The following is an 18300-nucleotide window of genomic DNA, read 5'->3' as shown; positions in this document are numbered from 1 at the left end:
CTCTGCCTCATAGTACCAAAGTCAGAGAGTCATTTCCTGACATCCATTCATTTCATGTGCTCCCTGTTTTTGTGTGTCTTGGAAATTTGGTTTCCTCTAACTACCTAAAAGCATGCTTGTTGACTAGCTATTCTAAACTTTTTCTATAATGAATTCGGTCCAGACCATGGGCTGAACAAGGTCTGAGAAAGACCAGTTCACTAATCTGGTCAACCAAATAAAATACTGCACTAAGAAGCCAGGCAGTACCATCTCCCTTTTCTATGGAAAAACAGCTTAATCCTTCTATTTGTCACCAAGTTGTTTCACACAGCAATTTATTTGTTTGTGTCTTTGCTCATACTAAGTTTATGACTGAAGAGACCATCTGGAAGCTGAAACACATCACCCAGTACTGGCGGGAGACTAACAATCTTCCCCATTACGCAGATTTTCCCTATATAACTCACTTGAAAATTTGCAATCACCCATTCAATCATCCAGATTGGTTTTAAAAATTGCTAGGGAAGTAATCTGCTTGATATACAAGTGCAGCATATACCAGAAATGTGGAATATGTTGGATTAGGTACCTGCAACATCATCTGGTGTTTCTGATGTGGTAGTATAGGTTTACGTCTCTACATTGAGTGTTTGCTTTAACACTTGCTCTAGTTAGGTGAAACAGTTTACTTATTTATTGACACTGTTAGTCCCTCTAAGCCACTGGCCTCATTTTAGGGGATACCTGACATGGCATTTATGTTGACCTTGTGAAATTTGGCCAGGGCACCAGAGAACCTTCTCTACTCTTTTTGATAAGTGCTGTGTCTTTTAAATCCACTTCAGCTGCTACAAACTCAGACACATGGGGCCCCAGTTTAACAACTCTTCCAAAGGATGGATGGAAGGGTATTTGGGGTTATTCTTAACACAGAAAACTAAGCAGAGATCATCTCAAGACAATGTTCAGCAATGAATAGAGGGACAGGGAATTTAATCTATCAGAGTAGTGAAGGATACTTGAGATGTCATTTCTGGTCAGGAAAAGTTGAGGTTTCTTGAATTAGTTTAGGCATTTAGGGAGGTATGTGCCAAAAAGCAATGATGAGCCTAATAAGGAAGGAATAAGATGGGACTGTAACTTCTTTGGACCCTGAAGAGATGATATGATGACTACATCAGATTTAAGTGGAATATTATCTATATGGTTAGTAGTAGTGATGATAGATTTATCAAAGGAAACTATGCAAAAAGTACTTTGTACTGAAGATAAGCAAGTGGTTAACACAATAAGCAGTTGTTTAGTATAGCCTTTGCTGGATAATTTGAGTTCTGGAATAGGATTTGATAACTGCCTCAAATTCATAATTACCAGCAAAATTGGTTAGCCTTAGCCCACTGACATCTGTTTTCATGCCACAGAAGTGTACACCAAAGAGGAGACAAGACAAGACAAAGCCCTGTGTGCTACCAGTGGTGCCACTTTTCTGCCTAGAAAAATATACTCCCACAACCTTTATAGTATGTATTTTGTCAGAGAGCCAAGTACTACCCCAGTGAATTATACATGAAGTAATGTTGAGTTGGGAAAGTTTGTCAGCAATCCTACAAATCCCACAGAACACTAACAGAATTCCTTATGTCATCATATTGGTAAACATTATCCACTCTTTTAAGCAAGTGGGTGTGTCTGACAATTGTTCCCCGGCAATGTAAGTGTTTACTGGACAGTTATGCTGGTACATATATACATACAAATAGTTCAAGCATGGGCATTAATGCCCTTCTAGCTTGCCAATATACTAAAACACTTGTTCCCATAATAAGTGCCCAAGTTGTTCTTAAAAATATCCAAAACTAGTCCTTGCTTTAATGTAATTGGGTAGTCTGTTCCATGCATCGGCTACTCTGTCAGAGAACCAATTAGTACACTTCTCATTCCTATAGAAACTTCTACATAGGTTGCCTGATGATTCTCTTGCACTTTTTGATAACCCCAAACATTCCCAGAGGTAGCTGTCTCTAAATGCCCTACATAACTAAATAAGATATCCTCTTAGATATCTGTAAAAGACACTGTACAAGTTGATATTTTAGTCTTTCATAATAACTTAAAGTTTCACATCCATGGGTGCCCTTGGTATATTTCCGCTGTACTCTTTACAGTTTATTCATGTTTGTTTTCTTATAGGGTTTCCATATTGTTATTCCATACTCATGTTTGGGTCTAATGTAACTAACAATGACTTCATTAATCTTTTTATGCAACCTATAGTTCTATAACTATCATTAACCAATCGGTTGACATGATTAGAAAAACTCACAGCTGAATCTACACAAATACATCCAGGTCCTTAAATGAGTCTACAGTTTCAATCAATGTGTGCTGGATTAAATATTCACCTTTCACTTTATGTCTCCCAAATGTCATGTGCTTAGTTTTTGATGAGTTTATCAGCATATTATTCTCCTGTGCCAAAATGGTCAATTTAGTAGAGTTATTTTCCAGACATGCCTTATCTGTAATACATGTAATAATTTTACCCAATTTCAGGTCATCTGCATATAGACTGTAGAACACCTCAGATTAAAAAGTTAGGTCTGAAAGACACAATCTAAACAAGTAAGGGCCTAAGACAGGTGGGACACCCTGACTGTAACCAAGGATTTCACCTCTCCAGTTGCTGTATATTACTTGCCGTGCCTATCTGTAAGCCATGCAGCTATCCACCTTATCAAGAGTACATCAACATCTAGTTGTACTAATTTATTAATCAGTGTTTTGTGTATGACCCTGTCAAATGCTGAAGTTAAATCTATATAAATGACATCACAGTACAATTTTTCATTCATAGCTATTATTATACTGTTACAGAACATCATGTTACAGGTGGTAATGGATCTGGTTTCAACATATGCATGCTGATATATGGTTTAAAGTCCTAACCTATCCAGTTCTGACAAGAACATATCCAGTATTACCTTCTCCATTATTTTTCCACAACATGAAAGTAGACTTAAGGGTCTATATGACCCTAGGTTTGTCCTATCCTCCTTTCCCTTGAAGACAGGCTTATAAGCGCATGTCTCCAATCTTAAAGAATCACCCCATATTTATATGACCTAGTGAATAATAGATATAATGTTACTCTAAGTTCTTGCTGAAGTGTTCTCAGGTCATTGTTACTAATTCTGTCTCCTCCCTGTGATTTGTTTGGATCCAGTTTGCGCAGATCTTTTTCAATATATTCTAATTTGATTCCAGTATCTGGAGTTAACTGGATGTTACTCGGACAACTTATCACCCCTTTTGTGAAGCCAAACTGTTTTGCATAAGATTTTGTAAATATATTTATAACCTGTTTTGTCTGAGAATAAATTTTGGAATCTGCATACAGTTTATCAATTTAGTAGACAATGAGTTACCTATTAACTTAGTGAAGTCATGCCTCAATTCACCTTTTCCCCTACCTTCAAAGCTGGTCAACAATATATGAACTGCTGGGTTATGCAATTTTGTAAATAATTTGATATGCATTTTTTATTGTTGAATTGTGGTTTATAAAGTCTGTTATATTTTTTGCTGTTCGCTCACCTTATGTGCTCTTATTTTTCTTTGAAAAGAAAACGAAATTTAGTTAAAAAAAATCTAAAAGGCCTTGGCAAGGATCAGGTAGGTGACATGAAGTGTATGTCTCTTATCTCTGGCCTCAGTAACTCTTTCAAATAACTCAACCAGGTTGAGCAGGCATGATATGCCTTTTACAAAGCCAAGGCGATTTGTATCCAGGGTTACAGGGTATACTATATCAGCGTTTATCATAGCTCTCAATCAGGGACAAATTTCAACAGAATCAGGGACAAATCCAGAAAAAATCAGGGACAATCAGGGACACTTCTAAAATATTAGTTCTACTAACTTGAGGCATTAACAGAATAAGAGAATGTGAATCAATATGCATTTCCTGAAGGAACAGAAGTCTGTAACTCTTAATCATTGTCATTATTTAAGTATAATTCAGAACCTTTCCTCCAAAAGTGGTGTAGTGTTAGGAGGGATTAAGAGGGAAAGAGCTAATATTTAAGTTAAAATCAGGGACAGTTGAGAGGTATGGCATTTATTAGTTCAGATATAATATGTTCCACAGCCTTCAATGGCTAATACATCCACAATTCCTTGGGTCAGTAGAGGGACCACCTTTATGCAAGGGCTGTACAACAGCTGTTCTGCACAAGGCAGGTGCGAGGGGAAATTAGTGGACAGAGAGGAAGCTGGCTTAGATAAAGTTAAAAGAAAATTGTCCACAAGAATGTTAATGTCCTCGTGTCAGAGAAGGAAGTGCCATTACAGGTTAAGCTCAGTACAGAATTGTGGTTACTTCTAAGCTTCCTAATATAGCTGAGGAAAAAGTTTCATGGTTTTCTTTTGAATTAGCTGCAACTCTAAGTTCACAGATGACCTTGCGTTTTCCCATTCTAAGTTTGAGGGTCTTATTTACCAGTTTTAAATCACTTTTATAATAATGAGGTGAACATCTTTTAGAGATGGGAAGGAGATGCTTTCTTCTTGTATAGTTTGTTGATATGGTAGTTCCACTTTGTGTGTTTAGTTTTACATCTGCATTTTGTTTATATCAGTATAATGCAGATGCCTCAACACGTATATCCTAGAGCAGTGATGGCAAACCTATGACACACCAGTGTTCACCAACACCCGAGTTACCAAAGAAAAGTACAGTTTTGTACCTACCATAAATGTAGATGTTCGAAGATCCACATTGCTGCAGTCCTTACACTTGGGTAGTCTGCTGTCCTCGGTCGGCCCGAATATCAAAGTAATAGGCTGGCGGTCAAGGCGCTTAGACTGACATCAGGACGCCAGGGTACAAAATGCGCATGACCGTCATATCCTCAGTCTTTTCTTGCCCCAGATGTCAGAAGACCCTAAAAGGAAAGGTCAAAACCAAAAGACAGCAAAAAACAACCAACCACCCTAGCACTAATCATATGTACAATATATACAATATCCACAATATTCACAACCCAAACCACACAACCGCCTCTAACTACAGAGGGAAGGAGGAGGAGAATTGGACTGCAGCAATGTGGATCTTGAACATCTACATTTATGGTAGGTACAAAACTGTACTATGTTCTTCATCTCACATTGCTGCAGTCCTTACACACTGGTAGAATCCCAAAGCAGAGGTAAGGGAGGATGGCAAAACTATAAAGCAGTAGGAGCTGCCAACATGCCCTGTAAAATTGCAGTGGCAAAACCAGCCCTAGATTTAGAGTAAAGTGGAAGGTGGTAATGCTTAGAAAGTATGCACTGAACTCCAAGTAGCTGCCTCCAAAATATCTTTAGTTGCCACCCCCTCAAAAAGCTGTAGAAGTGGCAGTAGCCCTAGTGGAATGAGGCCTAATCCCAGCTGGAATTTCCTTACCATGATGGGAATAACAGAAAGCAATACAAAACCCAATCCACTTAGAAATAGTTTGTTTTGACAAAGGCTTGCCCTGAGAACCCAAAGCAAAAGAAACAAATAACTGCTGAGACTGCCTGAATCCTTTAGTTCTGCTCAAATAATATCGCAACTGCCTGTGTATATCCAAAGTGTGCAAAATCTTTTCCCCTTTATTTTGGGGTTTTGCATAAAAAGTAGGCAAATGAATAGTTTGGTTTAAAGCCACACTAGAAACCACTTTAGGCATAAAGGAAGGATTAGTAAGCAAAGATACCCTATCCTTATGGAAAATTAAGAAAGGCTCAACTGCCATAAGGGCCTGTAATTCAGAAACCCTTCTCGCAGAGGTAATGGCCAACAAAAAAGCAGTCTTCCATGATAAATATTTCAACTCGGCAGTAGCTGCAGGCTCAAAAGGTTGTAGAGTGAGTTTCTCCAACACAAAATTGAGATCCCAAGCAGGAGTAGGAGCTCATTGGGGGTCTTATATTCTTTGCCCTCTAAGGAATTGCTTAAACAAAGGATGAGAAAACAATGGTGGGTCACAGTCATAGTGAGCAGAAATTGCTGCAGCATGAACCTTAATAGAAGAGAAGGACAAACCTTTGTCCAGTAACTCAGTAAGATATTGAAGAGCCACACTTAGATTAGGCTGAGAAACATCAAATTCCTTTGCTGTACTCCAAAATAAAAATCTCTTCCATTTATCTGCGTACACTTTCCTTGTACTAGGCCTTCTGGCCTCCAAAATAACATTCAAAACTTGCTGAGGAAGCTGAGACCCTCCAGGGTTTAAAACAGAATATGCCAGGCTGTTAGATGAAGAGAGTGAAGCTTGACATTGAGTAAATGACTGTTCTCCTGAGACAGCAGGTGTGGAATCGAAGGCAAAGGCCATGGAGGCTCCATTCAGACTTCTCAGTAATGGGTACCAGTGCTGTCGAGGCCAATCTGGAGCTATTAAAATCATCTTTGGCTTGTCCTGTCTGACCTTCAGGAGTACCTTTGGGAGGAGAGGCAGAGGTGGAAAGGCATATACATGAAGATTGCTCCAATTGAATGAAAGAGCATCCACTTTCCAAGCTGTGGGATGAAACCTTTTGTGCAAAACTTTGGCAGCTGGTAGTTTAGTGGAGAAGCGAACAGATCTATGTCTGGAGTTCCCCATAACACTGTCAATTTCTGAAATACATGAGGATCCAATTTCCACTCGTGGGGATCCATAATTTGCCTGCTCAACACATCTGCTAAGGAGTTCTGTGCTCCCGGCAGAAACCTTGCCTGAAGATTCAGCTGTAAACTGAGAGCAGTCTCCCACAAAATCACTGCTTGTCTGCATAGAGGATAAGAATGCATTCCCCCTTGCTTGTTGATGTACCACATGACAGTTGTGTTGTCTGTCAGAACCAACACCTGCCCTGGAAGAAGTAAATCCTTGAAAGCTATTAATGCAAATTGGACTGCTAACATCTCCTTCAGGTTGATATGTAGATGTTGAAGTCTGGCAGGCCACATGTCTTGTACCCACTTTCCATTTAGATGAGCTCCCCAAGCTTTGTCTGAGGCATCTGTCGTTAGAATCTGACTCGCCTCTGGTCGGGTCACAGAGAGTCCCTTGTTTAGGTGACATTCCTGAGCCCACCACAAAAACTCCTTTTGAATGCAAGGTATTATCTGAATGACAGTGTCCATATCTTGGCAGTGCTGTGTCCATACATTTTGAGATACCATTGTAGCTTCCTCATATGCAGTTTGGCATTGGGAAGCACCAGAATACAAGATGCCATGAACCCCAAGGCTTGAAGGACTGTCCTTGCAGTCAGCCTGGACTGATGAGACAAATGATGGAAGTAAAGAGAAAGATTCTTTTGTTTGTCCGGGGTCAAAAAGGCCATCTGGGATGCTGTATTCAGTCTCACACCCAGAAAGCACATGTCCTGAGAGGGTACTAGACTGGACTTTATTTCGTTCACAGAATACCCCAGGCATCTTAGCACTGCTATCACAAACTGTAAATGATGAAGAAGTTCGTCCTTTTCTTGGGCTAGAAGCAGGCAATCGTCCAAATAAGGATAGATCTGTATTCCTCTTAGCCTGAAGAAAGCTATCACTGGAGCCAGAACTTTTGTGAACACTCTGGGCGCAGTAGATAAGCCAAAGGGCAATGCAGAGAACTGATAATGAGAAGTCCCAGCCAGCAGATACTTCCTGCAACTGAGCCTGATAGGAACATGAAGGTAAGCCTCCTTGAGATCCAGAGTCACCATCCAGTGATCTTTGCCCAGCAGAGGCAAAAGTTGTTGTAACGTCAACATTTTGAACTTGGGAATGTCCAGATATGTGTTGAGGATAGATAAATCCAAAATTGGTCTCCACGTGTTCCCCTTCTTTGGTACTAGGAACAGGCGAGAATAAAATCCTAGGCCCACTTCTGGTAGAGGGACCGGTTGTATGGCCCCTATTTGAAGTAGCAGAGAAATTTGTTTGTGAGCCTCTAGTCTTTGCTGAGGAGGAACGTCTGGCATGCCTTTGAAAGGAGGTAAGGTATGGAAATAAAACTTGTAACCTTGGTGTATGATATCCAATACCCATCTGTCTTGAGTAATCAAACTCAATTTTCCTTGAAGAGTGCCAACCTCCCTCCCAAAGGTGCTGCCAGGCAAAAGGATCTGGCAGCTGAAAAGGTAGGTCATTGGGCCTGTTCTGAAAGGACTGGCCCCTGCCCTCACCGAAGACTGTGCAGGTGAACTCCCCATTCTAGGTCTAAAGGAACTCTGAGCTCTGCCCCTACCACGTCTAGATCTACCCCTAGACTGAGAATCATAAGAAGGATACGTCCACCCCTTAGCAGGCCAATTCCTACTAAACTTCGGAGGCTGAACTTGCAAAAAATCCTTAACAGCCTGCATAAACTTAGCCTTGTCTGCCATTTTCTTCAAGACTGACTCCACAGGTGAACCAAACAACACATCAGACTGTAAAGGAGCATCCAAAATCCTTGTCTTAACATGGTCAGATAAATTCTGATCCCTCAGCCAAGCGTGCCTGCGAAGAACTGAACCAGTGGCAGCCACCCTAGACGAGGCCTGTACAGCATCAAAACCACATTGCAAAGAATGCTTACCCACCTGTTCCGAGACATGCACCAAATCTTGTAATTCTTTACACTCAATGCCTTCCGCCAGAGCATCTACCTTAGACTTCAATTGAGAAAGAAGATAGTTTTGATATTTCAACATGTGAAACTGGCAATTCAAAGCCCTCATAGCTAAGGTGGAAGAAGTATAGACTTTCTTTCCCCATCTATCCAAAGCTCTGGCCTCTTTATCTGGAGGAACCGGATTTTTACAACAGAGGCCTTGACACCCTTAGGTCCCTGACTAACAGTTTCTGGGTCCGCCCTAGGACTCTTATAAAGATATTTATGAGCCTCAGGTACCCTGTAATACCTATCCGGTTTAACAGGAGCAGGAGGCAAAGAATCAGGATTAAGTGAAGCCTCTGCAAACACATCTTCCACAACATCCAGAACAGGTGGTATAGCCAAAGGCCTATGCTGGGGTAAAAGCAAAAATTCCCTAAGCCTTTTCCTGGAATCAGAGAAGTCCTGACCTTCCCACTTAAAATGTTCCCTCATAGAATGAAGAGTCTCTGAAAAAGAAAAATCCTCTGGAGGAGAAGCAGAAGGAGTGGAATCATCTGCATCAGAATCAGAATAAGGAGAGTATTCCTGCAAGTCTTCAGCCGAAGACTCTGAAACATCCGAAGCCTGCTCAAAACTCCCCAACTCTGGTTCCACCCTAGGCCTCTTATCAGGAGGGGGCAAAGAACCTCTAATTAAAGTAATTAAATCTTCTGCCATTTTAAGCATATGCTTCTTGGGCACAGATCCTGTTGACCTAGGAGTGACACCAACAGAAGCTAAACCTGGCCTGCCTTTGGGAGAAGCCTTGGAAACAGAAGGAGAGGGCCTAACCACCCTAGGAAGGGAGGGGAGTACAGTAACCTGAGAAGCCCCTTCAGCCTGACCTACCTCCTGAGAGGCCACATCCTGCAATAGCAAAGTCTCCCCCTGGGACTCCAGAGAAGCCTCCGGCGGAACCACCGGTTCCACTGACACCTCTAAAGAACCGCCGGCGTACGGGCGACTCTTCTGCCTGGGTTTAGCTGCTTTGTCTTTGCGCTTCTGAAGAAGGCGCCGGAGCATCCGACGGCATATTATAATTGCACCGCCTTCGAAGACCAACCTGGCACAATCTAACCTTCGCTAATAGTGCTTTTATTGAACCTAGCACAAAAGCGACACCCAACAACGTCGTGCTCAGGCCCCAAACAAGGAATACACAAAGTATGATAATCTCTATGCGTATCTGCTTCCCACAAGAAATACAGTTATTCACTTTTTCTGACATCCGTAAACCACTGAGTCAAGAAAAACTAAAATATTCCCCAACGGGTACTTAGCCAACTTTGACTCAGTCTGAAACTCGAATTCGAAAATTTCAGAGCGCCGCGGCACTTGCGCTGCTTCTGCATCGGACCATGCAAAAAAGACTGAGGATATGACGCCGGTCATGCGCATTTGTACCCTGACGTCCCTGATGTCAGTCTTAAGCGCCTTGACCCGGCGTCAGCCTATTACTTTGATATTCGGGCCGACCGAGGACAGCGGACTACCCAAGTGTAAGGACTGCAGCAATGTGAGATGAAGAACATCTGAATGAACAAAAATACAAGAAATTTTTGACCCGGCACTTAATCTATTAAAACTCAACAACCAAAAAGACATTAACTGATGTTAATCAAATCCAATACAATGTGTTCCATATTTTTTTCAGTTCAATTCAAAATTACTATTAAAAGTAGGGCAATTTTTAGTGCGCTATTTTAAGCCCAATATCAGTGTGCATATCGTTTTCTCTGTTGTACGTCACAGATTTTTTTTTTTACTTTTATAATACATAGCAGCATCCATGATTGGACTCTATTTTTTAAATAAATGAATATGTAAATAATTGTATCTCTTTTGTTAGGGGGGTGATACGTGCTACGCCAGCAGGGTCAAGATAGGCATTTTCCAAATTTCTGACATGCCGAGCCCAAAAGGTTTGTCATCACTGTCCTAGAAGGAGTAAAAATTAGTGTAGTCTACATCATTAGGTACTAGGTTGATGGAGAATTATATAATTTGTGATTACAAGATTAGTAATTATTTAGCTCTGAATGTAGAAATGTAGAGAGGTTAAGGGACACAAAAGGGTTTTCAGGAATAACAACTTCACAGAAAGATGTCTAGATTTAACTAGTGATGAGCAACAAGCAGAGAGGTGCAACTGGGGAAACATTTGTAGACAACATCGAGAAGACCGATACCTTTGTGTGTGTGTGTGTGGGGCAAGGAATAATCTAGTCAAGTGAATTAGCATTTACAAAATCCAGAAAGCTCTAGGTATATTTGTTGTGAGTACTAGTATAACCTTGACAGTTAACCTATTGGCAGCTGAAGGCACCCTTAAGAAAATTATTTGATTTGATAGCTAACTTTTCTAGCTGGTTAAGATATTCAGCATATTCTGAAGGCGTAACAGACTGGGTTCTGTAACTGATTATAATATGATAATTAATTTTACTGAGTACAGCTAGGACCTTCAACTAGTTCCAGCTTTGTTTCATGCAGAATATGGCAAAAAAAAAAAAACAACAGGGTTATGAATAAATACAGATACTTCCATGAAGTTGCTGGTGATCTGAATGCATGATGCTCATTGTAACATAAAACAAAGGGGATGCTATCCACACACGAGTCAGGTTTCCATAATTACACAAATGCTGATGTTTTTGAGGGTAAGGAAGGCCTCAAGTTCAGAGGCTTTGTTCTTTAAGCTCATGGCATTCAGCAACGCTACTTTTATATTACCTATATTAGACTGCTACGTTGAGATGTCCATCAGATGAACTCTACCTAAAAGAAGCAAATGTTTTAACCAGTATGCAAAAAATAACAGATGACAGATGCCATCCTCAGCAAAGTTTAAGCATGTGTATGGGAGGTGAGGGGGGTAGGGGATGGGCAGTAGACTATTTCATCCTATGCAAACACACAACAGATACCTCTAGAATGTTATCAGATAACTAGTCAATTATTTTCTCCTTAAATTTAGGCATCATCCTTGGTGAAAATTCATTGCTGCTCAATACCACAGCTTTGCCTTCTACAAAGACTCAAGCAGAAAGCTGGAGAATGTTTCACTGCATCTCCCAAAAGAGTAAACACCTATGATCATTCACCCCCATATGGGGAACTAAAAGGTCATAATCGCATTCAGGGTAGTGTGACGACCTAAGAGCCCTAATGACATTTCTTACTCTTGCACTACAGAGGCAGCTCTCACTCTGTCATTTGCCAACCAGATGAATGTTGTTTCTGTATGTCTTAAAATGGATTCACTTACTGACCAAGTCATTTTTTGGATGTGCTGCAGGCATATGGAACTTCAAGGGTACAGATTTGTTGTACCGTTGGCTCCAGTAAAAGTAGGCATGGGTGCTGGTGTGGTGTTAGTATTTTTGCAGTCTGACGAAGGTAAGTTAACAGGATGTCTAGGAGGCTTAAACAAGGCTTCTATACTACCTTAGCATATGCAGGAGTGATGTCATGAGACTGACATAATATAGAATTGTGGTATTGTTTACTCACCATAAAAGGGACAAAGACAGAGTAGCCTCCAATTTAGGTGGAAAGTGCATCTTCCTCAGGTGGAACTACTATACATCAGAAGAAGTGGCTTATCAGTAAACATGAGACAGATGCTACATTGCCTCAGAAAATCAAATGCTAATATTGGGTAGGGATGAGGCTAAAATATTCTGGGACTCCATAATGACAGGTATGTTTTTATTCAGTTCACTTAACAGTACATGCAAAAGCTAACAGAGTGACCACAAAGAACAGATGTAAAAAATAACTGCAAAACAATGATGGCTGAGAACACAATGTATAACCAACTTAGTTACAATAATAAGGGTGATGCAATTTACGGGGCGATTTTGTCTGAGGATAAAGTACAGTTTTGTACCTACCATAAATGTAGATGTTCGAGGATCCCCATTGCTGCAGTCCTTACTATTGGGTATAGTCCGCGTCCAGTCGGCCCGAATACCAGAGTATAAGGCTGACGTCGGTCAGGCGCGATGGACTGACGGCGTCAATGCCAGGGTACTAATGCGCATGACCGACGTCATATCCTCAGTCTTTTCTTGCCCCAGATGTCAGAAGACCCTAAAAAGACAAGGCCCAAAATACGTGCACCAAACATATGTACAAAATATACAAGAATATATACAAAAATATAAGCATGTAACCTCACCTACACAACCACCCCTAAACACAGAGGGGAAGGAGGGAGGGATTGGACTGCAGCAATGGGGATCCTCGAACATCTACATTTATGGTAGGTACAAAACTGTACTATGTTCTTCGTTCCCCATTGCTGCAGTCCTTACTATTGGGTAGAATCCCAAAGCAGAGGTAAGGGAGGCTGGCAAATCATAAAGAAGCAGGAGCTGACAACATGCCTTGCAAAACAGCTGTGGCAAAACCAGCCCTAGACTTAGAGTAGATAGGAAGGTGATAATGCTTAGAGAAAGTATGCACTGAACTCCAAGTAGCTGCTTCCAAAATATCCTTAGTTGCCACCCCTTAGAAATGCTGTTGAAGTGGCAGTAGCCCTAGTGGAATGAGGCCTAATCCCAGCTGGAATCTCCTTGCCATGATGGGAATAACAAAATGCAATGCAAAAGCCAATCCACCTAGAAATAGTTTGTTTTGACACAGGCTTGCCCTGTGAACTCAAAAGCAAAAGAAACAAACAACTGCTGAGACTGCCTGAAATCCTTAGTCCTGCTTAAATAATAACATAATTGCCTGTGTACATCTAAAGTGTGCAAAATCTTTTCCCCTTTATTTTGGGGTCTGCATAAAAAGTAGGCAAATGAATAGTTTGGTTTAAAGCCACACTAGAAACCACCTTAGGCATAAAGGAAGGATTAGTGCGTAATGATACCCTATCCTTATGGAAAATCAAAATGGCTCTACTGCCATAAGGGCCTGCAACTCAGACACCCTTCTTGCAGAAGTAATAGCCAACAGAAAAGCAGTCTTCCATGACAAGTATTTCAATTCAGCAGTAGCCGCAGGCTCAAAGGTTGTAGAGTAAGTTTTCCAACACAAAATTGAGATCCCAAGCAGGAGTAGGAGCTCTACGGGGGTCTTATATTCTTTGCCCCTCTAAGAAACTGCTTGAACAAAGGATGCGAAAACAATGGTGGGTCACAATCATAGTGAGCTGAAATTGCTGCAGCATGAATCTTAATGGAAGAGAAGGACAAACCTTTGTCCAATAACTCAGTAAGATATTGAAGAGCCACACTCAAATTAGGCTCAGAAACCTGCAAATTCTTTGCTGTACTCCAAAATAAAAATCTCTTCCATTTTTCTGCGTACACTTTCCTTGTACTAGGTCTTCTAGCTTCCATAATCACATTTAAAACTTGTTGAGGAAGTTGAGACCTGCTGTGTTTCAACACAGAATATGCCAGGCTGTTAGATGAAGAGAGTGAAGCTTGACATTGAGCAGATGACCATCCTTCTGAGATAACAGATGAGGAATCAGAGGTAAAGGCCATGGAGGCTTCCTTACCAGACTCCGTAGTAGTGGGTACCAGTGTTGCGAGGCCAATCTGGAGCTATCAAAATCATCCTTGGCCTGTCTTGTCTGACCTTTAATAGTACCTTTGGAAGAAGAGGCAGAGGAGGAAAGGCATACACATGAAGATTTTTCCAACTGAAAGACAGAGCATCCACTTTCCAAGCTGTGTGATGAAACCCCTTTGTGCAATACTGTGGCAGCTGGTGGTTTAGTGGAGAAGCGAACAGATCTATGTCTGGAGTTCCCCATGACACTGTCAATTTTGAAATACATGAAGATCCAGTTTCCACTCGTGGGGATCCATGATTTGTCTGCTTAACACATCTGCTAAGGAGTTCTGTGCTCGGCAGAAACCTTGCCTGAAGAGTTAGATGCAAGGTTAGCGCAATCTCCTATAAAATCATTGCTTGCCTGCATAGAGGATAAGAATGTGTTCCCCTTGCTTGTTGATGTACCACATGACAGTTGTGTTGTCTGTTAGAATCAACACCTGCCCTGGAAGAAGTAACTCCTTGAAAGCCATTAATGCAAACTGGACTGCTAACATCTCCTTCATGTTGATATGTAGATGCTGTAGTCTGGCAGGCCACTTGTCTTGTATCCACTTTCCATTTAGATGAGCTCCCCAAGCAATGTCCGAGGCATCTGTCGTTAAAATCTGACTCGCCTCTGGCGGGTCACAGAGAGTCCCTTGTTTAGGTGACATTCCTGAGCCCACCACAAAAATTCTTTTTGAAGGCAAGGTATTATTTGAATGACAGTGTCCAAATCCTGGCAGTGCTGTGTCCATACATTTTGAGATACCATTGTAGCTTCCTCATATGCAGTTTGGCATTGGGAAGCACCAGAATACAAGATGCCATGAACCCTAATGCTTGAAGGACTGTCCTTGCAGTCAGCACGGACTGATGAGATAGTTGATGGAAGTAAAGTGATAGACTCTTTTGTTTGTCCGGGGTTAAAGAGGCCATCTGGGCTGCTGTATTCAGTCTCACACCCAGAAAGCACATGTCTTGAGAGGGTACTAGACTGGACTTTATTTCGTTCACAGAATACCCTAGGCATCGTAGCACTGCTATAACATATTCCAGATGCTGTAGAAGGTCTTCCTTTTCTTGAGCCAGAATCAGGCAGTCGTCCAAGTAAGGATAGATTTGAATTCCTTGAAGCCTGAAGTAAGCTATCACTGGAGCCAGAACCTTTGTGAATACTCTGGGCAGTAGATAAGCCAAAGGGCAATGCAGAGAACTGATAATGAGAATTTCCAGCTCGAAACGCAGATACTTCCTGCAACTTAGCCTTATAGGCACATGAAGGTAAGCTTCCTTGAGATCTAAAGTTACCATCCAGTGATCTTTGCCCAGCAGAGGTAAAAGCTGTTGTAACGTCAACATCTTGAACTTGGGAATGTCCAGAAAAGTGTTGAGGAGAGATAAATCCAAAATTGGTCTCCACGTGTTCCCCTTCTTTGGTACTAGGAACAGGCGAGAATAAAATCCTAGGCCCCTTTCTGATACAGGGACTGGCTGAATGGCCCCCAACTGGAGTAACTGAAAAACTTGCTTGTGAGCCTCTTTTCTTTGTGGAGGAGGAACGTCTGGCATGCCTTTGAAAGGGGGCATTGTATGGAAATAAAATCTGTAACCGTGGTGAATGATATCCAACACCCATTTGGTCTTGAGTAATTAAATCCCAATTTTCTTTGAAAAGAGACAGTCTTCCTCCCAAAGGAGCTGCCAGACGAGAATCTACTGGCAGCTGAAAAGACAGGTCATTGGATCTGTTTACGAAAGGACTGACCCCTGCCCTCACCAGAAGACTGAGCAGGTGAACTCCCTGTTCTAGGCCTAAAAGAACATTGAGCCCTGCCCCTACCACGTCTAGACCTACCCCTAGACTGGGAATCATAAGCAGGATATGTCCACCCCTTAGCAGGCCAATTTCTACTAAACTTGGGTGGCTGCACCTGCAAAAAATCTTTAACAGTTTGCATAGACTTAGCTTTGTCCTCCATTTTCTTTAAAACTGCTTCCACAGGCGATCCAAACAACACATCAGACTGTAAAGGAGCATCCAAAATCCTTGTCTTAACATGCTCAGCTAAATTCTGATCCTTCAACCAGGCATGCCTGCGAAGAACAGAACTAGTAGCAGCCACCCTCGAGGAGGCCTGTACAGCATCAAAACCACATTGCAAAGAATGCTTACCCACTTGTTCAGACACATGAACCAAATCCAGCAACTCTTTACACTCAATACCTTCCGCCAAAGCATCCACCTTAGATTTTAATTGTGAAAGGAGATAATTCTGATATTTTAGCATGTGAAACTGACAATTCAACGCCTCATGGCTAGAGTGGAAGAAGTATACACTTTCTTTCCCCACCTATCCAAAGCCCTTGCCTCTTTATCAGTGGGAACAGGATTTTTAACCACAGAAGCCTTAACACCTTTAGGCCCTTGAGAAATAGTTTCTGGGTCCGCCCTAGGACTCTTAAACAAATACTTATGAGCTTGGGCACCCTATAATACCTATCAGGCTTAACAGGAGCAGGAGGCAAAGAGTCAGGGTTCAGGGAAGCCTCTGCAAAACATCTTCCACCACATTCAACACAGGAGGAATAGCTAAGGGCCTATGCTGGGGTAAAACAAGAATTCCCTAAGCCTTTTCCTGGAATCAGAGTAATCCTGGCCTTCCCATTTAAAGTGCTCCCTCATGGAATGCAGAGTCTCTGAAAATGAGAAATCCTCAGGAGGAGAAGCTGTAGGAGTGGAATCATCCACATCAGAATCAGAATAAGTAGGATACTCCTGCAAGTCTTCCGCAGAAGACTCTGAAGCCTCTGAACACTGTTCAAAACTATCAAACTCGGTTCCACCCTAGGCCTCTTATCAGGCGGGGCATAGAACCTCTAATCATAGTAATCAAATCTTCTGCCATTTTAAGCATATGTTTCTTAGGTACAGAACCCGAAATGCTAGGAGAAGCCCCCACTGAAGCTGAACTAGGCCTACCTCTCAAAGAAGTTTTGGCAACAGAAGGAGAGGCTCTAACTACCTTGGGAAGAGAGGGAAGAACAGTTACCTGAGAAGCCCCTCAGCCTGGCCTACCTCCTGAAGGCACATCCTGTAACAGTAAAGTTTCTGCCTGAGACTCCATGGAAACTCCTGGCAAAACCTCTGGCTCCACTGAGCCTTCTAAAGAACCCGCGTCCGGGACTGCGGTTCATCAACCCTAGGCTTCGCTGTTTTGTCCTTGCGCTTCTTGGGCGGGCGGCGCCGGAGCATCCGACGGCATTTTATAATTGCAACGCTTCCCAAACACTAACCTGGCACAGTCTAACCTCCTCTTAATAGTGCGTTTGTTAAACCTAGCACAAGAGCGGCAACCAACAACGTCGTGCTCAGGCCCTAAACAAGGTATACACAAGGTATGGTAATCCCTATGAGGTATCTGTTTCCCACAAGAAATACAGTTATTCACTTTTTCTGACATCCGGTTAAATACTGAGGCAAGAAAAACCAAAATGTTCCCAACGGGTACTTAGCCAACTCTGTTTCGGTCTGAAACTCCGGTTTCGGAAATATTTCAGAACGCCAACCTGCACTCGCAAAACTGCTTCTGCATCGGACCATGCGGCAAAAAAGACTGAGGATATGACGCCGGTCATGCGATTAGTACCCTGACGCACTGACGTCAGTCTAATGCGCCTGACCGACGTCAGCCTTATACTCTGGTATTCGGGCCGACTGGACGCGGACTATACCCAATAGTAAGGACTGCAGCAATGGGGAACGAAGAACATCTGGTTATATCCAGTTATTTGTGGCTACTCAGCATTCTGGGTCTATAGAACACAACAGCAGGACAAATTAACTGAATTAGCGTAAAGATAGTACTTTTTCAAAATGCTTCTTTTGTGCTTTCAAACACAAACCAATGAAAATAAGAGTGAATGGGAATGCTGTGGTCAAATTAACATAATGGGTAAGCACCCACAACAGTAACACGGTGGAAGAGCTGAAAATCTGACTCCTATGACTCACTAAGACACATAGCTGTACTTCTCTTCTAATTTTGCCTTACACACACACACACACACACACACACACACACACACACACACACACACACACACACAC

The 18300-nt window shown here is 42.0% G+C and overlaps 1 protein-coding gene across 1 annotated transcript in view; it reads right to left on the bottom strand.

Annotated features, from left to right (window-relative positions):
* The window catches only part of USP47 (ubiquitin specific peptidase 47), a 3572488-nt gene that overhangs the window by 756241 nt on the left and 2797947 nt on the right, over nt 1-18300 (bottom strand). The gene's annotated exons all lie outside the window — the stretch shown is intronic.

The sequence above is a fragment of the Protopterus annectens genome, chromosome 9.part0 (assembly GCF_019279795.1).
Source record: "Protopterus annectens isolate FY-2018-M chromosome 9.part0, PAN1.0, whole genome shotgun sequence".
NCBI classification, from domain to species: domain Eukaryota; kingdom Metazoa; phylum Chordata; order Ceratodontiformes; family Protopteridae; genus Protopterus; species Protopterus annectens.
This window is presented reverse-complemented; position numbering and strand designations above follow the sequence as displayed.